The following is a 22,336-nucleotide window of genomic DNA, read 5'->3' on the forward strand; positions in this document are numbered from 1 at the left end:
GAGTTGCTCGCTTTGTTACCCCAATTAGCTTCGTTTCGGTGAAAATACCTTCACAACATTGAAAAAGCCTGTAATACATCAGACAGGAGGATCCGGTTTCTCGTAGGTGTCTATGTGTAGATGCAAAAGTGCTATGATACAGCTGCTGTCGCTACGGAAACAGCTCTGCATAGCGGTGTGCCGCTCGCCCTTTGCATTCGGTAAACCCACACATGAGTTGCATATCGGGCAGTTCTTCACTAGTAAACCTATTCACACTGGTGTGGACCACTGCTAACGAACAACTAACATTGCGGGGAAAACAAACCCGAGACAGGACTAAGCAATACTTAATGCAAGCTTGAAGGCGAAGGAATAATGCCCATATTACTGTTGTTAGTAGCAAGTATTGTGAGTGAGTCGAACAACAGTGTTTCAAAAACAGAAACACAGCCCTTGGTCCACATTTGCATGGCTGTGCAGTTACCAACAGTGCAATACAGGTATAAAGATAAACCCTTCCTTTCTTTCGGCCTTTGTCCCGCGCCAACGCGGGGTCGGCCGTTGTTATTACGGATTTGGTAGTGTTAGTTGCAGAGGGTGGCCGGGTGCCCTTCTTGACACCATCCCGAACCCCCCGGGACGTAAATAGTGTACCCCAGCTGTCTGTCTAGTGTAAGCCATGGAACAGTGCGAACGTCTTCATATGTCTGTGAGTCGTGTAACTGAGGCGGAACGTGGGAACCTGCCGGGTATTCACCTAGCAGGATGTGGGAAACCGCCTAAAAACCACATCCAGGCTGGCCGGCTTACCGGCCCTCTTTGGTATTCCGCCGGGCGGATTCGATCGAGGCTGGCGCGCCTACCCGAGACCAGGAAGCAGCGCACTAGCGCTCTCAGCTACTCTGGCAGGTACAGGTATAAAGATAAATGAAGGGTAAGAAGTCAAACGAAATGAAATTACTCTGTAACAAGGAACCGGAGACCACAGGTCTCTTGTTCCAAAATACTCGGAGATGCCCCTACACCAAATCTGAAATTTTGTACGTGGAATCTGGGTTCAAAATGTTCGAATGTGTGAGAAATCTTATGGGACTTAAGTGCTGAGGTCATCGGTCCCTAGACTTACACGCTACTTAAACTAACTTATGCTAAGGACAAACCCAAGCCCGAGGGAGGACTCGAACCTCCGCCGGGACCAGCCACACAATCTGGGTTCACCTTGTACACTTGCACAGTGCACGGAGTAGTGACTTGGTAGCGATGTTAGCTATTTTCAGTTCTATTCCATTTGTGTTTTGAGTGAAGGAAAATGACCGTCTTGTGTGACTGATCTTAATGTCAGGATCCCTACGCTACACACACGTTAATGGTGACAGAACTATGGCACAGTCTTCGAATATCGTTGCTCTAAATTTATCCAACAATTAATTCATAGTACAACGACGCCTTTCATCCAAAGATTCACAATTTAATTCCCCGAATATCCGCGTTATACATTCGTGTAAGTTACACAGTACTATTACGATCCGGGTGTTTGAATTCGTTCGGCGTCAGCTGGATGCTTACTTGATAAGGACTCCAAACGCAAGAGCAATATTCTAGAACTGGGTAAACTGTCTTATATCGATATTTCCTTTACATAAACCTACAAGGAATTTCATCTCCTCTTCTACTGACTTGATGTAAACTTTCCACTTCATGTCGCTTGATAATATCTGAATGACTAAACGGTGGCCAGAAATTTGCTGCTAATCTTGAAATCGGGTATTGCCGGGCTATTTCTATTTGCTACGACATTAACTTGCATCTACCCACAGAGTTGTCATTCAGTTAGGAAGAGCTTATTTTGTCGAAGTCATTTCCATACAATCGGCCAATCACAATTCATTTCTTTAGATAACCGCATCGTCCGCAACTTGTGAGCGCTGGTTAGCCTGTCTGATACATCGCGCATGAACATCTGAGAATGTCTGTGCGTACTAACTCTCGCTATCATCCAATTCCAGTCCTAGATCGTATGCGGAAAGAACAAATGCCGATACTCGTCTTTTAATGCCGTAATTTCCCTAATATCCTCGCATCATAGTAAGAGTACCATCTCTCTGAAGCTGTCACGCTGAGTGAACGGATCTGCATCGAATCACACAATCATTTCTTCCTTTTTTAAAAAAATCTTTTCTTTTTTTTCGTTGGTTCAGATTGGACCAAAGACTGAAAGTTATGAACTTGTCGAACGAAGATTTTGTAAGCACACTCCTTCTTTGGTTAATTACATCTCCTTGGGATTCGTCTAATATATCTCAGTGTGGCATCTCTCTACCGCACGTCTAGATTTATGGGATCAAATCAGCTTAAAACGCACCGCTGAGATACTTCTACACAGCAGATTACAGTGACTAACGCCGCTTAAATTGTCAAACGATATCGGATATTTTTATGTATTTACGAGCAATGTATTATATTCATTTACGATGGATGTCAATTATCATTCCTTACACGACGTGCTGATAGTGTGCTAGTCTCTCTACATTATAACACTTGTATAGCGCCTTGACATACCTGTATATAAACGCGTCGTTTGCTAAGAGCCTCATTGTGTTACACGTCATATACAGCTGCTCCTACCGATGTCATTCTATGCAACCCGCAATGTTATTTATATCTGGCCTTCAAAACCCAAGTGCGAGATTTTCATATTCTCTCGCTCGGTAGGGGCAAACTAATAGTCCCACAAAAAAATTAAGAGGACCTTTCTGTAGCAAATTTAAAAATGGTTCAAATGGCTCTGAGCACTACGGGACTCAACATCTGAGGTCATCAGTCCCCTAGAACTTAGAACTACTTAAACCTAACTAATCTAAGGACATCACACACATCCATGCCCGAAGCAGGATTCGAACCTGCGACCGTAGCGGTCGCGCGGTTCCAGACTGTAGCGCCTAGAACCGCTCGGCCACTCCGGCCGGCCGCAGCAAATTTAGTGTACGGTAATTAAATTTCGTACTGGAATACGTTTTTGCATGAGATCTCAGTTTTTGTGTTATTCAAGACAAACGTACGGAAGTGACCTTCAAACATACCCCAGCCCCACATTCATCCTTCACCAGTCAGGATTTCTAGTATATTGGTCATGGCACTCCCGCCTACCACTGGACAAAAGCTTCCGACTACACAAACTACTCCCAATATTCGACGTTTTTTGATCTCTCTTTATTGGGTTATTACATCTACCCCCAGTCGACTATTTCGTTAACATTACTAATTTAAACGTGCCCGTGAGAGTAATAAACGAGAAACAGTTTTTGTAAACTTTACGCTAAAACGAATTACGTTGATAATTGGATCCAAACTTAACACTTACAAACACACCAGTTTCGTAGTCAGAAGATCTGACGAATACAACGATGGAAATGTTTATTTTCTGCTGTTAAAATTCACAAACTTAATTTGTAAGTACTCGACGAAGCAGGTGACGTAATGACAGTCAATAAAGATAAAAAAACTCGAATTTAGGAAATGATTCGTGCAGTCGCATTTTTGTACACTGGTAGGAGGAAATGATACGAACAACATACTAAAAATCCTGATCGGTGGGTGTCGAGTGTGGGTGCGTTTAAAGGTGTTTCCCTTGAATAACTCGAAAACAACGGCCTCCAGCGAAAATGTTTTCCAGTACAGAATTTAACTACATTAAATTTCCTGCAAAAACGTACTGTTCACTTTTTCACTTTTTCTGTTGGAGTAACAGTTTGCTCGTATCGAGTGAGATAATATGAAAATCTCGCGCGTGGTCTCTGAAGTCAAGATATAACATCGCGGTTTGCATAATACGACGTTAGTAGGGACAGCTGAATCACCTTTATATACACGGTGGCCAGAGCCTCTAGGCTCAGTATTATACAGACGGTAAAGGATCATAAACTGAGTACTTTGAGATAACAATTTAACGGAAATGAATATTTCGTTTTCTTATTGACATTATCAGTGTGGCAACAGTTCATGGCAACTCTTCAAAGTAACGACCGCTAGCCCCAAAGTACGCATTACGACTGTCTTAAATACTGTATTCCGGTTCATTCAACAATGCGACAGGCAGCTAGGACCTTACTAACCTATTTCGCTTCACTTTTTACTGCGATTGATATTGACTTCATACGAAACCAGTCACTGTAGCCATATCCAAGATGTCTGTGCGTGTTTTCAAGGTAAGCCAGCCAAAGAGGATGCAGAAACATAAACAGTTTACAAGCATGTGACTCACGCTTTGGCTCTATTAAACACCACGTACAGCCTATAATATTCGTTTCCGACCACTGGTTTATTATTACGTTAAGATCATTCACCCTTTGCCTAATCCTAAATGAATAGGGCACTAACACCTTCTGAAGTACTGTGAGTACTGCTGTAGCTATTAAAGAATAACGTTGATGCAGATAGTAACCTCACTGGACAAAATATTAGTCAGCATTTAAAGCAGCACACTGGTAGCTTTGGAGCGTTGTAGATGGTGCAGAATTGGCATCGGAGAACCATATGACCCTCCATCGCTGATGTGCGTCATGAGAGTGAAGTGGTGTATATGTGCAAGTCGGTTGTTGGACTCAGCGCTGGTGGATAGTCATGGTGACGTGTCAAAACAACAGAAATGAGCTACCGTGCTTGGTCGTGCTCGTAACAATATCGTGAGAGTAGTTGTTCGATGTGTTGTATGATCGCGAACTGCACGTGTCTACACGAAATGGAGTACGACTCACAGCCATGAAAAGATCCTAACCGACAGGGGTTGGAGGTGAGTGTCACGACTTGTCAATTACAATCAGGTTCAAATTCAACAGAACTACTTGTTGCTGTCGGTGACTGGAAGTCCATCTCAAGCAGTTTCCGAAAGAACTCTGCGAAGGGAACTGTTGGCAATGGACATTCGGCGTCGAATACCTCGCAAATGGTCACAGCGGCACACGAAGCTGCACGTCTTCAATGGGTCAGATAACACAGGAACTGGGCAGTAGCTGACTGGAAGCGTGCAGTGTGGTCCGAAGAGTTGTGATTTTGTCCCTCTTTAAATGAAGCGAGGTGTCGACAACACCACGGCCCAAAGAGGTTTTTAACAGGCAGTGTGTGGAGGATGTAGTTCAACACAGAGGTGGTTCCGTGATGTTCAGCGTACTATGAGATGGGCTACTCATACACAATACCGTGAACATGAACCAGACATTTTAACGTTCTCGGTGATCACGTGCTGCCCTTTCTTGCGCATCTTTGTTATAAGTATACTGTACACACTCATTTTCCAAGATTGTAATAGGTGTGTTTGCAGGCCTGCAAACACACCTTAATTTGACGAATAATGTGGCATCCATAGACTAACCCACTAAATCACCCGATCTAGATCCCACAGTAAATGCCTAGGACTACTGGAACGCCGCGCGGAGTGGCCGCGCAGTTTGAGGCTCCATGTCACGGATTGCGTGGCCCCTCCCGCCGCAGGTTCTAGTCCTCCCTCGGGCGTGGGTGTGTGTGTTGTTCCTAGCATAAGTTAGTTTAAATAGTGTGTAAGTCTAGGGACCGATGACCTCAGCAGTTTGGTTCCTTAGGAATTCACACACATTTGAACATTTGACTAATGGAACAGAGGATGAAACATAGCAGTCAACTTCTTCGCCATTTGTAGCTCTACGAGATCTTATCATCAGTAAGAAGCCTGAGTTGAATATAGCGAATCTGAAGAAATGTCTAGGTTCCATTTCTCACCGAATTGAGACCATAATCAACACTAGGAACGGTGGTGAGTGGTTTGAGCTGAATATGGCAAATCTGAAGAAACGTCTAGCTTCCGTTTCTCACCGAATTGAGACCATTATCAGCACTAGAAACGGTGTTAGGCAATATTAGCGTGATGTGTCCTGAGGTGTCTAATTTCTTGACCAAGCCGTTTTACAGAAGCTCTAGAAATATGTTACACAAGATTGCTGAAGGTTAGGTGGGTAGATCGAGTACTACTGAAGAGCTACTAAATCGAACTGGGGATAAAAGATCTTCATGTCACAAAATGGCTAAAAGAATGTGTATGCTGATAGGTTACACCGTGAGATATCAAGCAATATCGCAACCCGACAAGAAAAGTGACAAAATCAAAAAACGGCAACTTTTAGTCACTAAAAAATACATGTGAAGTGCCCCAAAGCGCACGAAAAATATAATGGAATCTACTGGCTACAATAACTACTTGACATTTAAAGGGAGCTTATACTAATTCAGCAAACATTTTATAGAGTTGTTCTTTAACGCGTGACTTCTCACGTATTGTGCTTTCCAGTCGTGTCACTGTTCTTGCCAGCGGAGTTATTTAAGCCTCCTTCCACATTTTTTACCGCCACACTTCACTACATTGCCTGGTAAAATATAGTAAGCAGCTTTAAGAAGATGCAGATAGCAGTAGTTATGCACACGACTGACTTAGCATTGAGAGCCGCGCCAAAATAGTATTTCACCTGAAGATCACATAAGCTAATAGGAGTGGTAACGTTTCGCCAGACTGGACCAACAGCTTCCAATTATACCAATTAAAGTTGAAGAGCCTCCATAGTCTCGACGAAAAATAGCATCCGTCAGAGTTGGCGAAGATGTCCTACATTGGGCCAACAGTTCCCAGGTCGTAACCAGTAGGACTGGCGAAGCTTCCCATTACATTGGACCAGACATCCAAGATCGTATCCAGTAGGGCTGTCAGAGCTTCCAAAACTTCGACCAACAGCTCACTCATCGCATCGAGGCTGGCGAAGCATCCCCACACTGTACTAACGACTCCCAGAACACTTCCATTGATTCGACAAAGAGCTCCGAGATCGTACCCCACAGGGCTCTCGAAGACTCCCAAAGGTGGAACAACAGTTTAAGTTCTGATCCAGTGGGGGTCAGGGCGTCTCCCAGAGCAGTCCGGCCACCTGGAGCGCGCGAACTCGATCGCCGGCGGCTCCAGCTCCTTTTAGCCGGCGCGGGTGCAGGCTGCGCGGCCGACCTTTCGCAGAGGCGGCGTGCCGTATCGGATTTGGCGGGCGCAGTATTTCCGGGCTGCGAGCGCCCGTGAATCAGCGCCGTGGGCCATTTATACCCCAGACGCGGCGCCTGGCCGCCAGAGCGGTCTGCGGCGCCCTCTCGCCGGCCGCGTGGGGACGGCGCGCCAGCCGGCGCCTAGCGCCACGGCGCTGTTGTGGCCGCTTGCGCAACGCGGAGCACCGTGGCGTCAGGAGAGGTAGTTTCGAGTCAGGTGGTGGGGGTATGGAGGGAGGACGCCGACGACGCTGGGAAACAGACGGTTGAGTGGGGGGGGGGGGGTACCAGTGGTATATCTGCCAACTTCAACCTTTTTCTCCGGCTGCAGCTCAAAACTCCGTCAGATTTCGTAACAAGGATACGATGGTGCAAGACATGCACGTATTCTCGTCACGCGAGAAGACATGGTGGTTTTGGTTTCCGTGCTATGTCACCACAAAAAATCTAAGTTGCGATTGCTGGGCGATTGATATACAACATTCTACAATGATATCTATCCTGCAAGTTGGAAACTGTGACTATAATACTTCTGTGATAAAGCAGTTGGTTTCAGCCATGACCGAGCAACGGTTCAATCCCGCGTCTGGCCATCTTGATTTAGGTTTTCCGTGAGTTCTCTAAATTGCTTCAGGTAAATGCCGGGATGGTTCCTCTGAAAGGGCACGGCCGACTTCCTTTCCCATCCTTCCCTAATCGATGAGACCGCTGTTTGGTCTACTCCCCCAAAAAACCCAACCCTCCAGCTATGAATATTAAATGTGCTTTATTCCAAAGGTATTATACCTGGGTAGGCTGTTCATAAGAGTATATATTTTACTTTTATCCTGTACCACCAATCGGTTTCGACATTTGCGTCATTGTTAAGTCCGCGAGAATCGCATTTACGGAAATAATCTCCTTCGAATTAACTCAGGCTGCCCGCCTGTGAGAAATCAATGTACTTTATTACATTTCACGTTCATTTTGACCCTTGTCGGGCAAGACAATACGGACATTTAAAGTAGACAGGAAGGAGTATATATGAGAACCTTCTGGCGCAGGCGGTAAACCTACTAGCTCAGTGGTTCCCAATCTCTCTGAGACCATTAACCCGTGAGCGAAAACCCTCCACCCCGCCCCGTTCCCCCATCATACCATTAGCGCCTAACTAAACCTTAGAATGAAAAAGAATTTTCTTTGAAGATTTTTATTTTTTAAATATTTGAAGATAAATGATATTTAGATTCCGTACGTTGTTTACTATACCACGGACTAATGAGTGAATGATGACATTTGTACTGCTTATTTCTAAAACGTCTTTTTATAGAATGAGGAAGCAATTTCAGTGCATAGCGAGTGCCCTCAGACTAGACAGTAAGGGCAGACTACTGTTACAAAATATGCTCCCTCTGCACCTATCTTCTCCCTAGCGACACTTGCTTCACCCACAGCCTGCACCTCCGTTTAAAATCGACTACGTTAAAATGTGTGCACTATACTTACTGTTTGTAAATAAATAATTGTTGGACTCATTACTTCTGAAATGGCAGAAATTGGAAGACCTTAGGATGCCAATGGTTCTGTCTAACGACTAAAACCACTAATAATAATAATAATAATAATAATAATGTGTAGAGCCCACAGCAGTGTTGTAGATATTACATAATTACTGTCGTCTTGTCAGTTAGTTCGTTTATTGTTGTGTAGTGAATAATGAACTAATTTCTATTGTATTGCGAAACTTCCTACAACTCGGAGGAGGCATTTTCATGAGACATTTTAAGAGTACGTAACATGTATTTCGCAATGTTACTGTGATACATGATCGGCCCTGAATACAAGGTATATGTGAGGAAGATGTTCATACATTTCTTTCACAAGCTATAACCTTCACAACGCTGTCTGACGCGTTAAGTAATTTATGTTGTCGGTACAAGAGTCTTAGTAAACAGTGTTCTTTTAAAAACAATTTAGTTTTGTAACTGTAACATAATATACATTTGATTTTACCCCCAGAGGGTAAGTACCGCCACTGTGCTACCTGGTAATACTATATGACTTTACAGTTTACGTGAATACCGTTTTACTGCTTTCATGCGAGATGTGCTATGAAAATACTGTAGTGATTACTATTCAAATTATTATTTAACGCTTTTGTACTATACAATTTTAACTCATATTCTCTTAATCAGGTTTCGATTATACAAATTACCTTATTATAGCATTCCTCGGTATCCCCTTTCCCTGCGAGAGACTGGGGAGGGGCGGCAGGGAGAGATAGGAAAAGATACGGATTATGTATTTTACGTTTCCATACTGTATTATGCGCATTACCTCTTCCCAATATATGGAAAGCAAAGAGCTTGCAACAGAAGAGAGGTTCACAGTACTGAAGATCAAGAAGTGCTCAAAATTCTTGAGGTATGCTTTTTAGAGCCCATGTTTACTTCACTATTTTGCTTCGAATAATCGTTCCTGTCACATCCCTGAATATTGAACATTCCTCTTGGGACATCCTGTATAAAACTTTGCTTCTTTGCATATTTTTATTCTTTTTTTCTGAAGGCTTCTTGTCCAGTAAAAACAGTTGGACACTTTTCACTGAATCTAGCAGAGGAGACAAATACTGTTTTACTATAGGATGAATATTTCGAACTATGTGTTTACTTTCCACCGAGACAAAAGCTCTGTGAGACTTCATTATGATCACTATTTAGACTGACGAAGCGGGTGACAATTGCAGATTGCTTCCCGCACGGAAAAACTGAACAGCGTACGAAAACATCGCACCGTAAAACCGTTACTAGGGTGTTTCCAATTTCCAAATCCCAAATACTCTTTTTCTATTACAGAATGTTCTTAGGAAATTCTACTAATTTTACCCACAGTTGCACAACTGAAGTGATTTGTGGACAGTGATATTCGGCTGCAGTGAGCCATTGCTGATCACGAGACAGCACATTCCTCAACTATCATGGTATATTGCTGACAGTGTTTCTGAAAGGATTTAATGTTTTGGTATTTGAAATCTGTACTCCAAACTTCGAATAATCACCGTAAATAAAGCCACAGATTCAAAAACGGCTGAATTGGAGGCGCAATATTAATCGTAAATTCCAGGTTTTAAGACTGGTGAGGTGGGGGGGGGGGGGGGGTCAAAGCTCCGTTAAGCTTTAATGTGCACTACCACCGGTTTCTTCTCTCCTTTTACAATTTCTCGTCGGCACATTAACAATACGAATATGAAGCTACATTCTACACGCATTCATTGTGTGCAGGAACAAATTACATTTTAGACACGATATTGTGAATAACTGAGCCAATGTACACTAACAAATTAAATGGGAGAGAAATACCTCGAAATTTCTACAAAACGTAAACTCCGTTCACAGACCCTGGCAAACGCGTCGATACCGACCGACCGCCGTGTCATCCCCAGCCATTGGCGTCATTGGATCGCTAAGGAGGGGTGTGGGGTCGAAACACTGCTCGCCCGTCCGTTGACAGTTTTCGTGACCTGTGGCCTGTGGCCGGTACTACGTCAAGTAGCTCCTCGACTGGCATCACGAGGCTGGGTGCACACCGTTTCAGTCATTCCACCACGGAAAAATATCGGAAATAGAACGCGGGTCCCCTACATGGCAGTTAGGCACGGAATCCTACTTATACTTTTACAATTTCTCGTCGGCACATTAACAATACGAATATGAAGCTACATTCTACACGCATTCATTGTGTACAGGAACGTATTATAACGTCTAATGCCAATTACAAATTTTCGTTTGTTCGTTATAACACGTCAAGAACAGGTAGTCCAGTCCTTCCCCGATAGTTTTCAAATAAAAACGAACAACGTAACATCACAAAAGTTGCCTGAGGGATGTGCCTTGTGAAATTATCAGAAATATGTTCCCTGCAAATAATCTGAGAGAGAAAATAATTCGGACATAGAATCCAATATATAGGACAGTCAGAAACAAGATTGTGCTGAGAGACAATTGTTAAGAAAAAATCAATACGTTGCGCCGTTTCCGAGTTAATCAGCATTGAATTTTGCCAAAACGCAGCTGCGCACGCAAATTCAATCGGCCAGCCAGATACAATTAGTGCACTTGTTCTCATCGCGTGGATGACAGCGCACGAGGCTGCTCAGTCTTTGCCTTGGGTTCGATCCTTTACGACCGTTCCATGTCCAATTTTTGTATTGCTCTCTTGTTCGATTTTAGGAAACCAAACGAAGAACTAGTTGGGCGACTCTGTCTCTGGCGGACCGCTTGAATTAGCGCGCAATGGCCCGGTTGGCTATCTTCAATACTAATTAACTCCGAAACGGCGCAACGATTTCTTAACAATTATTTCTCAGCACGTCCTACCTTGCAACACCCTTACAAGGTTTTCATACTGTTTCTGATCACCATGTATATTGCAGGTTGCTAGGGAGACTGGGCAGGAGAGTACGTTTCATTAGTTCACCACTGTAAAAGTTATGTAGTGCTGTATCCACTGTTGATAAGAAAAGTGATCTGAAGCCTGGAAAGCAATGTTGTTTCTTTCACCGCAGAAAAAAGGCTTTTAGTCTCCCCCTCTCCTACAACAGCACTCTGGAAGAAAAGAATCGTTTCCTGTTCTAACCAATCCTAGTCTTATAACGTCTTAAAACCTGTACTCCTCTCTCTTGAACTTGGTTTCAAATACATTTGTACTATGGTTCAATTTGGAATAGTAAGTTTGACGGCCACAGGCCAGACAGTTGACAATTTTCCTTCGTTTATTGTATGGTTGATGTAGCTATGACTAACCTATCAATGAGTTGTATCTCTACGGTACGGTTTTCGGAATTCGGTGACTTACATTCTTTTTCACACTGAACAGCGAGAAAATTGTGATGTTTGGGGCAGACTACATACAGTGCCGCGCGCCACCGACTTTAGGCGCAAGTGACGATGGCTACTCGAGCCGCGGTACAGGATTACTATTTCCTGCGGTCGTGCATTCTCGGGTCACCTCAACGCGAACACCGGCGCTTCAGAGCACTGCTCATTATGTCGCGCGTGACGAAACAGACGCCGAAGTGAGAGACCTGTTACGAAACGTGTCTGCTACCGCGCTTTGACGACACGACCGCTGACGTCACTGCGCACGCGTCCAAGCGCAACAGGTGGCTGGCACGCTACGTCACTTTTCCAGGCAGTGTCGCTACGACGTGCCAAATAGTACACGAAGGAAAAATATGCATGTGGTTTTCTAACACGACTATAACGTAAGAAATAATGCTAGGTACTTGCGCTGAGACACGACTTGAACATTTCCTCAGAACCGAACTACACATTCGTATTACCGCAGAAGCTACATACCATCAATGACGACTTAAAAAGTCGCCGAAACTGCTAAATTTTCTCCGCTGAAAGTGATTTAATCTCTTTGAAAGATCCAAGCCGTACCGTTCTAAATAGAAGTTGCTTCCTACAGTACACTGGTGATTCTTCTAATTATTTGTAGCTCTGAACAAGGGCGGTGTAAGATGTTGTGGGGCCCGTAGTACTGATGAACGAAGTCATGGGATGGCGATATGCAGATATACTGATGGAATCGTATTGCGCACACAAGGTATAAAAAGGCAATGGGTTCGTGGAGTTGTCATTTCTTCTCAGTTGATTCATGTGAAAACGTTTCCTACGCGATTATGGCCACACGACGGGACTAACAGACTTTGGACGCGGAATGGCAGTTGGAGCGAGACGCACGGGAAATTACGTTACGGGATTCGTTAGGGAATTCACCATTACGAGATCCACAGTGTCAAGAGCGTGTCGAGAATAGCAAATTTCAGTTATTACGCGTACCTCTCACCACGGTCAACGCAGTGGCCGACGGCCTTCATTTAACGACCGAGAGCAGTGTACTTTGCGTAGAGCTGTCAGTATTACAGACAAGGCACTGGGCGAAACAACCGCAGAATTCAGTGTGGGACGTCATTAAGTATCCGTTAGATCAGTGCGGGGAAACGTGGCGTTAATGGGCTGTGGCACTAGACGATCGACGTGAATGCCTTTGCTAACACAACGATATCGCCTGCAGCGCCCTGCGGGGCTCGTGACCGTATTGGTTGGACCCTAAGCTACTGAAAAACCGTGGCCTAGTCAGATGAATCCCGATTTCAGCTGGTAAGAGCTGACGGTAGGGTTCGATTGTGGCGCAGACCCCACAAAGTCATAGACCCAAGTTGTCAATGGTCCACTGTGCAAGCTGGTGGTGGTTCCATAATGGTGTGGGCTGTGTTTACTTGGCATGGTCTGGGTCTTTTGGACCAACTGAACCGATCATTAACTGGAAATCGTTTTGTTCGGCTACCTTGAGACCTTTCGCAACCATTCTTGGACTTCATGTTTTCAAACAACGACAGAATTTTTATAGATGACAATGCGCTATGTCACCGGGCCACAATTGTTTGCAATTGGTTTGAAGAACATCCTGGAAAATTCGGGCGAATTATTTGGCCACCAAGATCGCCCGACTTGAATCACATCGAACATTTATAGCACACAATCGAGAGGTCAGTTCGTGCACATAATCCTGCACCAGCAACACTTTCACAATTATGGACGGCTATACAGATAGCATGCCCCAATATTTCTGCAGTGGATTTCCAACGACTTGTTGAGCCCATGCTACGTCGAGCTGCTGTACTACACTGGGCATCAGAAATTCCGACACGATATTAGGTGGTAACCCATGAGTTTTGTCACCTCAGTATATCTGTGCAGTAAAATTTTAACTCACAAATTTAAGCGCTAGCTGATTTTTGAACCAACAACTGAGTAATGCAGTCAACGTTAGGCCTACTCAAGATACTGAAACTACCCGTCACAGTTGACTCTTATCAGTTCCATTTACATAGCAACAGAAAAATTGTATAATTGAAATAAATTTTTTGGACCACAACCCATTTAACCCGCGCATACACCGAAGCTGACAAAGTAACCAGGTTGCTCTACTATAGTGAGGTTACCACCGTTACATGTTTTCGCCGTCGCTCGAATTACCAGCAAGCAAACGTGACAATTGATCGCCGTGGCAGAAGCTGACTAGAGCATAATACTCTCTGGAAAAACATTAGTTCTGTAGTCTCGCGAAACAAGGGAGAGAGTATCTTGGATATGATAGCGAGTCGGAGTGGCAATCTTTACAATAAAGACGTTTCTCACCGCGGCGACATCTGTTCACGCAATTTCAATCACTAACTTCCTCCTCTGATTGTGAAAATATTTTACTGGCACCAAGCACAGGGAGAAATGAGTTTTTGTAACAGATAGAAAGAAAAAACAGAAAACATAGATCGTGCGGAAATATTTAAGTGTTCATTTTTTCCCACGGGCTGTTCAAGAGTGGGACCATAAAGAAATAGTTTGAAGCTGGATCGATGAACGCTCTGGCAGGCACTTAAATGTGAATTTCATAGTATTCATGTAGATGAAGATTATTGCTGCTGTTGTGGTCTTCAGTCCGACGACTGGTTTGATACAGGTCTCCATGCTACTCTATCCTATGCAAGCCTCTTCATCTCCAAATAACTACTGCAGTCTACATCTTCTGAATCTGATAACTGTAGTCACATCTTGGTCTCCCTCAACGATTTGCCCCCCACCCCACTTCCCTCCGCTATTAAATTGGTGATCCCTTGATGTCTCAGAATGTGTTCTATCAGCCGATATCCTCTTCTAGACGGGTTGTCCCACAAATACCTTTTCTTCCCAGTTCTATTCAGTACCTCCTCATTACTTACGCGATCTACCCCTCTAATGTGATGCAGATTAGCGTTTCTTAATCTTTTCATAAGAGAAATCATTTTCCATCTCTATTTTTAGTGGAACCCATGGTTTCTTTGCGATTATTTGCAACAAAAATAAGTTATTTCAAATAATGTTCCTTTATTCCAAAAAGTGATTTTTAAATTAACACAAACGTCCTTAAAGCAACTTAAATTTAAAATAATACTAGCGACCCCATCTTCGCACGGGTAGTATTTAGCACCTACGGGCGGGCGACTTGTCTGGAGTAGCGGTGTATAAATACAAATCTTCGTCATGAACCAGTCTTCCTATTAGAGAAAACCGTATCAAAATCCCTACACTAGAGATTAGCGCTCACGTACAGACAGACAGGAAAACGCGGCTGGGGGACTTCAATTTATGAATATATATATAGCTGTGCCCCTGAAAACCAGTGACAAGGGCCGGATTGAACCACTCGAGATAGGTTGCTGGCGAAAGATCTTGTGCGTATTACGGACAGAAATAAGAACCAATGTGTCCATTATGTACGATCTTAGCATTACAAGAAGTTTACCTCCCAGAGACAGTCAGAGATACTTCCAGTTCCTGAGGTACATTCTGAGAAGAGAAGAAATTTGTCATTAAAAATATATCATTTTTTTCAATCCAACAGCTCAATTCATGGAATCAATACCGCAAATAAGAATAATCTGCACAAGGATTTAAAATCACTTACTCTTGAACAAAAAGGTGTGCATTATTCAGGAACACACATTTTTAATAACTTGCCAGGAGCCATAAAGCTTAACAACCAGTGAAATTCAGTTTAAGACAAGCCTAAAGGATTTACTCGTGGCCAATTCCTTCTACTCCATTGATGAATTTCTCAGTAGAACCATATAACGTCTGCACAATTTCAGTGCAGTAGTCTGCCAATTGTAAATAAGTGTGTGTGTATGTGTGTGTCTACCGTAGGTGCAACCACAACGGAGAGGTATCTGTTGAGAGGCCAGACAAACGTGTGGTTCCTGAAGAGGGGCAGCAGCCTTTTCAGTAGTTGCAGGGGCAACAGTCCGGATGATTGACTGATCTGGCCTTGTAACACTAACCAAAATGGTCTTGCTGTTCTGGTACTGCGAAAGACTGAAAGCAAGGGGAAACTACAGCCGTAATTTTTCCCGAGGGTATGCAGCTTTACTGTATGATTAAATGATGATGGCGTCCGGTTAGGTAAAATATTCCGGAGGTAAAATAGTCCCCCATTCGGATCTCCGGACGGGGACTACTCAAGAGGACGTTGTTATCAGGAGAAAGAAAACTGGCATTCTACGGATCGGAGCGTGGAATGTCAGATCCTTTAATCGGGCAGGTAGGTTAGAAAATTTAAAAAGGGAAATGGATAGGTTAAAGTTAGATATAGTGGGAATTAGTGAATTTCGGTGGCAGGAGGAACAAGAATACAGGGTTATAAATACAAAATCAAATAGGGGTAATACAGGAGTAGGTTTAATAATGAATAAAAAAATAGGTGTACGGGTAAGCTACTACAAACAGCATAGTGAACGCATTATTGCGGCCAAGATAGACACGAAGCCCACGCCTACTACAGTAGTACAAGTTTATATGCCAACTAGCTCTGCTGATGACGAAGAAATTAATGAAATGTATGATGGGATAAAAGAAATTATTCAAGTAGTGAAGGGTGACGAAAATTTAAGTCATGGGTGACTGGAATTCGGTAGTAGGAATAGGGAGAGAAGGAAACGTAGTAGGTGAATATGGATTGGGGGTAAGAAATGAAAGAGGAAGACGCCTGTTAGAATTTTGCACAGAACACAACTTAATCATAGCTAACACTTGGTTTAAGAATCATGAAAGAAGGTTGTATACATGGAAGAACCCTGGAGATACTAGAAGGTATCAGATAGATTATATAATGGTAAGACAGAGATTTAGGAACCAGGTTTTAAATTGTAAGACATTTCCAGGGGCAGATGTAGACTCTGACCACAATCTATTGGTTATGAACTGTAGATTAAAACTGAAGAAACTGCAAAAAGGTGGGAATTTAAGGAGATGGGACCTGGATAAACTGAAAGAACCAGAGGTTGTACAGAGTTTCAGGGAGAGCATAAGGGAACAATTGACAGGAACGGGGGAAAGAAATACAGTAGAAGAAGAATGGGTAGCTTTGAGGGATGAAATAGTGAAGTCAGCAGAGGATCAAATAGGTAAAAAGACGAGGGCTAGTAGAAACCCTTGGGTAACAGAAGAAATATTGAATTTAATTGATGAAAGGAGATATATAAAAATGCAGTAAATGAAGCACGCAAAAAGGAATACAAACGTCTCAAAAATGACACCGACAGGAAGTGCAAAATGGCTAAGCAGGCATGGCTAGAGGACAAATGTAAGGATGTAGAGGCTTATCTCACTAGGGGTAAGATAGATACTGCCTGCAGGAAAATTAAAGAGACCTTTGGAGAAAGGAGAACCACTTGCATGAATATCAAGAGCTTTGATGGAAACCCAGTTCTAAGCAAAGAAGGGAAAGCAGAAAGGTGGAAGGAGTATATAGAGGGCGATGTACTTGAGGACAATATTATGGAAATGGAAGAGGATGTAGATGAAGATGAAATGGGAGATATGATATTGCGTGAAGAGTTTGACAGAGCACTGAAAGACCTGAGTCGAAACAAGGCCCCCGGAGTGGACAACATTCCATTAGAACTACTGACAACCTTGGGACAGCCAGTCCTGACAAAACTCTACCATCTGGTGAGCAAGATGTATGAGACAGGCGAAATACCCTCAGACTTCGAGAAGAATATAATGAACCCAATCCCAAAGAAAGCAGGTGTTGACAGATGTGAAAATTACCGAACTATCAGTTTAATAAGTCACAGCTGCAAAATACTAACGCGAATTCTTGAAGACGAATGGAAAAACTTATAGAAGCCGACCTCGGGGAAGATCAGTTTGGATTCCGTAGAAATGTTGGAAGGCAAAACTGACCCTACGACTTAACTTAGAAGCTAGATTAAGGAAAGGCAAACCTACGTTTCTATCATTTGTGGACTTAGAGAAAGCTTTTGACAATGTTGATTGGAATACTCTCTTTCGAATTCTGAAGGTGGCAGGGGTAAAATACAGGGAGCGAAAGGCTATTTACAACTTGTACAGAAACCAGATGGCAGTTATAAGAGTCGAGGGGTATGAAAGGGAAGCAGTGGTTGGGAATGGAGTGAGACAGGGTTGTAGCCTATCCCCGATGTTATTCAATCTGTATATTGAGCAAGCAATAAAGGAAACAAAAGAAAAGTTCGGAGTAGGTATTAAAATCTATGGAGAAGAAATAAAAACTTTGAGGTTCGCCGATGACATTGTAATTCTGTCAGAGACATCAAAGGACTTGGAAGAGCAGTTGAACGGAATGGGCAGTGTCTTGAAAGGAGGGTATAAGATGAACATCAACAAAAGCAAAACGAGGATAATGGAATGTAGTCGAATTAAGTCGGGTGATACTGAGGGAATTAGATTAGGAAATGACACACTTAAAGTAGTAAAGGAGTTTTGCTATTTAGGGAGCAAAATAACTGATGATGGTCGAAGTAGAGAGGTTATAAAATGAAGACTGGCAATGGCAAGGAAAGCATTTCTTAAGAAGAGAAATTTGTTAACATCGAGTATTGATTTAAGTGTCAGGAAGTCGTTTCTGAAAGTATTTGTATGGAGTGTAGCCATGTATGGAAGTGAAACGTGGACGACAAATAGCTTAGACAAGAAGAGAATAGAAGTTTTCGAAATGTGGTGCTACAGAAGAATGCTGAAGATTAGATGGGTTGATCTCATAACTAATGAGGAGGTATTGAATAGAATTGGGGAGAAGAGGAGCTTGTGGCACAACTTGACTAGTAGAAGGGATCGGTTGGTAGGACATGTTCTGAGACATCGAGGGATCACCAATTTTGTATTGGAGGGCAGCATGGAAGGTAAAAATCGTAGAGGGAGACCAAGAGATGACTACACTAAGCAGATTCAGAAGGATGTATGCTGCAGTAGGTACTGGGAGATGAAGAAGCTTGCACAGGATAGAGTAGCATGGAGAGCTGCATCAAACCAGTCTCAGGACTGAAGACAACAACAACAACAAGATTTGTGTGTGTAACTACAATCTAACTTCTGCACTATTTCAGTGCAGTAATGTGTTCATTGTAAATAAGTATTATAGTAGTTCTATTACATGTTTATTACCTTATAAAAAGCTTTTTTATTTTAAATTCAGTGCATTCGTGTTTGTAAAATGATTCTTTCATACAGTGTTCATTAAAAAAAATTACGATCTTTCCACTTGGGACCTGTGGAAGGTACATTAGCTGATTTGTTTCAGTTGTAAATATGTCATGTATTATTGTTTTTCTCACATGTTCTACATCCTGGATGACCTCCTCATTATGGATCAATTGGAATGAAAGTAAATCTAATCTAATCTAAGGGAATAATTTAGAAAAGGCCATCTTGCAAGGGAAATAGGAGGCAGAAGACCATGAAGAAGAGCAGCTAGTAGATCGTTGGATCAAGTAAGTAAGGTTATCGGGCTACCTCTCCATATCATTTAAGAAGAGGAGCTGTGAGTACTTCGTGGTCTTGTGGTTAGAGTTACGGGCTCTCGATCATGGGGCCTGTTCGTAGGAGGAAGTTGTGGTCGGGTGACATAAGTTAGTGGAGGTAGTGCAAGTGAGCTATCTTCCCGCCATTTTCTTTGCTTAGTGGAGATAAATGCGGTGTGATGCATTATCCTGTTGGAATTTGAACTTGGCGCCATTTTTTCTGGGGAGGGGGTGTGGCACTTTCCTGTCAAAATTCAAACTTCCCGCCATCTTGAATGACGTCATGGTCGCCAACTTGGATGACGTCATGCACTGTTACCAAGTCTACATGACGCCATCTTGGGTGCATCTGGCAACAATGCGGAGTGGAATGGTACTCTCTTTGTCCCAATACTCAGATGTTAAGTCCCATAGTGCCTAGAGCCATTTGAATCTTGAGGCAGCTGTAACACCCACGTGATAAATTTTTGGCTACAGTGCGACGAGAGGAAATTATGCCTGTAACAGTTATAAACATTATTTATTCGGCATATGAAAAAATAGTGAATTAATTATTTATATAATATTCTATGATGTAATTAGACATATCGATGTGTATCATACAAAGACAATGATAATGTAAATTCCTTTTATGATCTCCGTTTGTCTTCCTTTGCTTTTACCTTTTGTTGGATGGCTTTTGTAGGTTCAACACGCAAGACGCTTATCAAACTGAGGTCTGTTAAGAAATTGTAATTATTTGTTAATTATTACTTGAAAATAGAGTTCATTATTATTATAAACATGAGTGAATAATTATTTGTAACTTTAATTCCTCTCTCAGTAAGCATTATCTGTGTTAATTATTTCTTTCCGCTGCAAGGAGCGCAGCCATTGATGATAGCGATTTGTATCGCGTTTTTTTCTGTGTTTTCCTTAGAAACAAATCAAATGTTTGCTTGATGAAGTCTAAATGGTGTACAATACGATAGTAGAGTTTCTGTAAAGTTTAATAAGCAGTAAAAATACTTATTTGGTCTAACAATAGAAAGTCTCTACAATTGTCTGCCGCCATCTTAACAATTGTCTCAGCGGCAAATTCAAATTACGCAACTCTGCACACATAAATGCTGAACGTAATGCAAATGTGTAAAAATAAATGTGCACCGGTAGTCCCGAACTCATTTTAATGAAAATAATTCGAATCAGATTGGTTCTTTAAAAACAGTGTTCATAGCACGATAGTCATAACAAACTTTTCTAGCTGATTTATGGAGCCGAAATTAATTACGCACGAGTTGCGAAGAATATTGTTTCAGGTAACATACGTCAGTGTTGTGCACGGCTGATATTCGGTGGTTTCAATGATCATTTTGCTGAAGATAACTGCTTCCATCTTAATCAATAGTTGTATAGAATCTGTTGTATGAACTGTGATTTAGTGACACTTACACAACTTACAGATAACACTTTAACACGACGTTAACTTGGAGTTCTTTAGCAACTTGATCAAATCTTTAGCCGGGAGAAAAATTATTTAGTAATTACTCAATGTAATAAAATAAGATTATCATTTCCATTTACAAATTAGTTAAATACCAAACCCCCGATAACACAGCGAACGCCACACAGCGTAACTTAGGGCACAGAAATACCCCGACTTGACTGACCCAATGTTTGAGAATGAGAGCACTTGGCGACTTCCAACAAATTTTACACACAATTTCAAGCCTTTAAGAAACGTTTTCTCGCTGACACGCCACAAAACACGATGAAAGGAAAAACGTCTATCGCTTACTATATTTTTGCTGTTCATACACTAAAACAGCGGCATCAGACATGACGTTTTAATTTATTACTTTTTTACTAGCGACTGTATTCGCAACAGTTTGCAGACAGTATCCACATATACCGATGAATGTCCCTGCGAAATTACATGATTGTACGACACACAGTTCAGGAGATATGACGTAATAGATATTCAGATGCGTGAAAAGCTAGCGTCTGCTTAAAATGGCGCGCAGTAAAACTTCAACATCAGGCATGACCCTTTAAATTATTACTCATTTACTACTAACTCTATTCACACACACTTTGCAGACTGAACCTACGAATTTGACTGAATGTACCTGCAAAATTATATCATTATAAGACACACAGTTCCGTAGATATGACGTCATAAACGTTGAGATGCCTCAAAAATTTGCTTTTGGTTAAAATGGACTGCAAATTAGCCAGACTACATTCATTCAGTGTTTCATTATGAGAGCACTTGGGGACTTGTGCTTAATTTCAAAACTTTTCTAAAGTTTTCTCCTTTATGTGTAAACAACGTTAAATACTTAAAACATTAACTATTTGTAAGGTAATCAGCCGCTTGAAGCTGTTTTATACATGGGAGTTTGATTTGATTCGGGCTACCTCCAATACTCCTCCATATGTTCAGTTTTTTCTCTCTTCTCTTCAGCTGTCCAAATTCTTCCTCACTTTCTACGAACTTTTTCGTCTTTCTAACCTTCCCTTTTCTGTACTTTGTTTTGCCTCAATATCTTCTTTAGTTCTACCAGTTTCCTTCAGATCTTCGAACACTTTTCTAAGCTAATTGCGTTTCAAAGCATTACATAGTTTTCTTGTCTGTCTGCTCGGGCTTATTCTTTGGACGTGCATAGTTTCTTTCTCTAATACCATCTGTAATATTTTCTATCTTCTACATAACCTTTCTTTCCTTTTCCCATATTTCTTCATTCCATTTTATCGATCCTAAAATTAGTGTCTCTGACGTTACTACTGTCTTGCAAAGATTAATCATTGTATTTATGCAGAGTTATTTTTTACTATAAATGTATTTTGTGGTGTGGACTACAAAATCCATCTTTGGTAGTCTTTGCTATGATGGCATCTTCCTGCGTCCCATTAAGCAAGTAGGCTCCTGACATATTCCTTTGTGGTTAATTTTAATGG

This window comes from Schistocerca cancellata, chromosome 6 (assembly GCF_023864275.1).
Source record: "Schistocerca cancellata isolate TAMUIC-IGC-003103 chromosome 6, iqSchCanc2.1, whole genome shotgun sequence".
Lineage (NCBI taxonomy): Eukaryota > Metazoa > Arthropoda > Insecta > Orthoptera > Acrididae > Schistocerca > Schistocerca cancellata.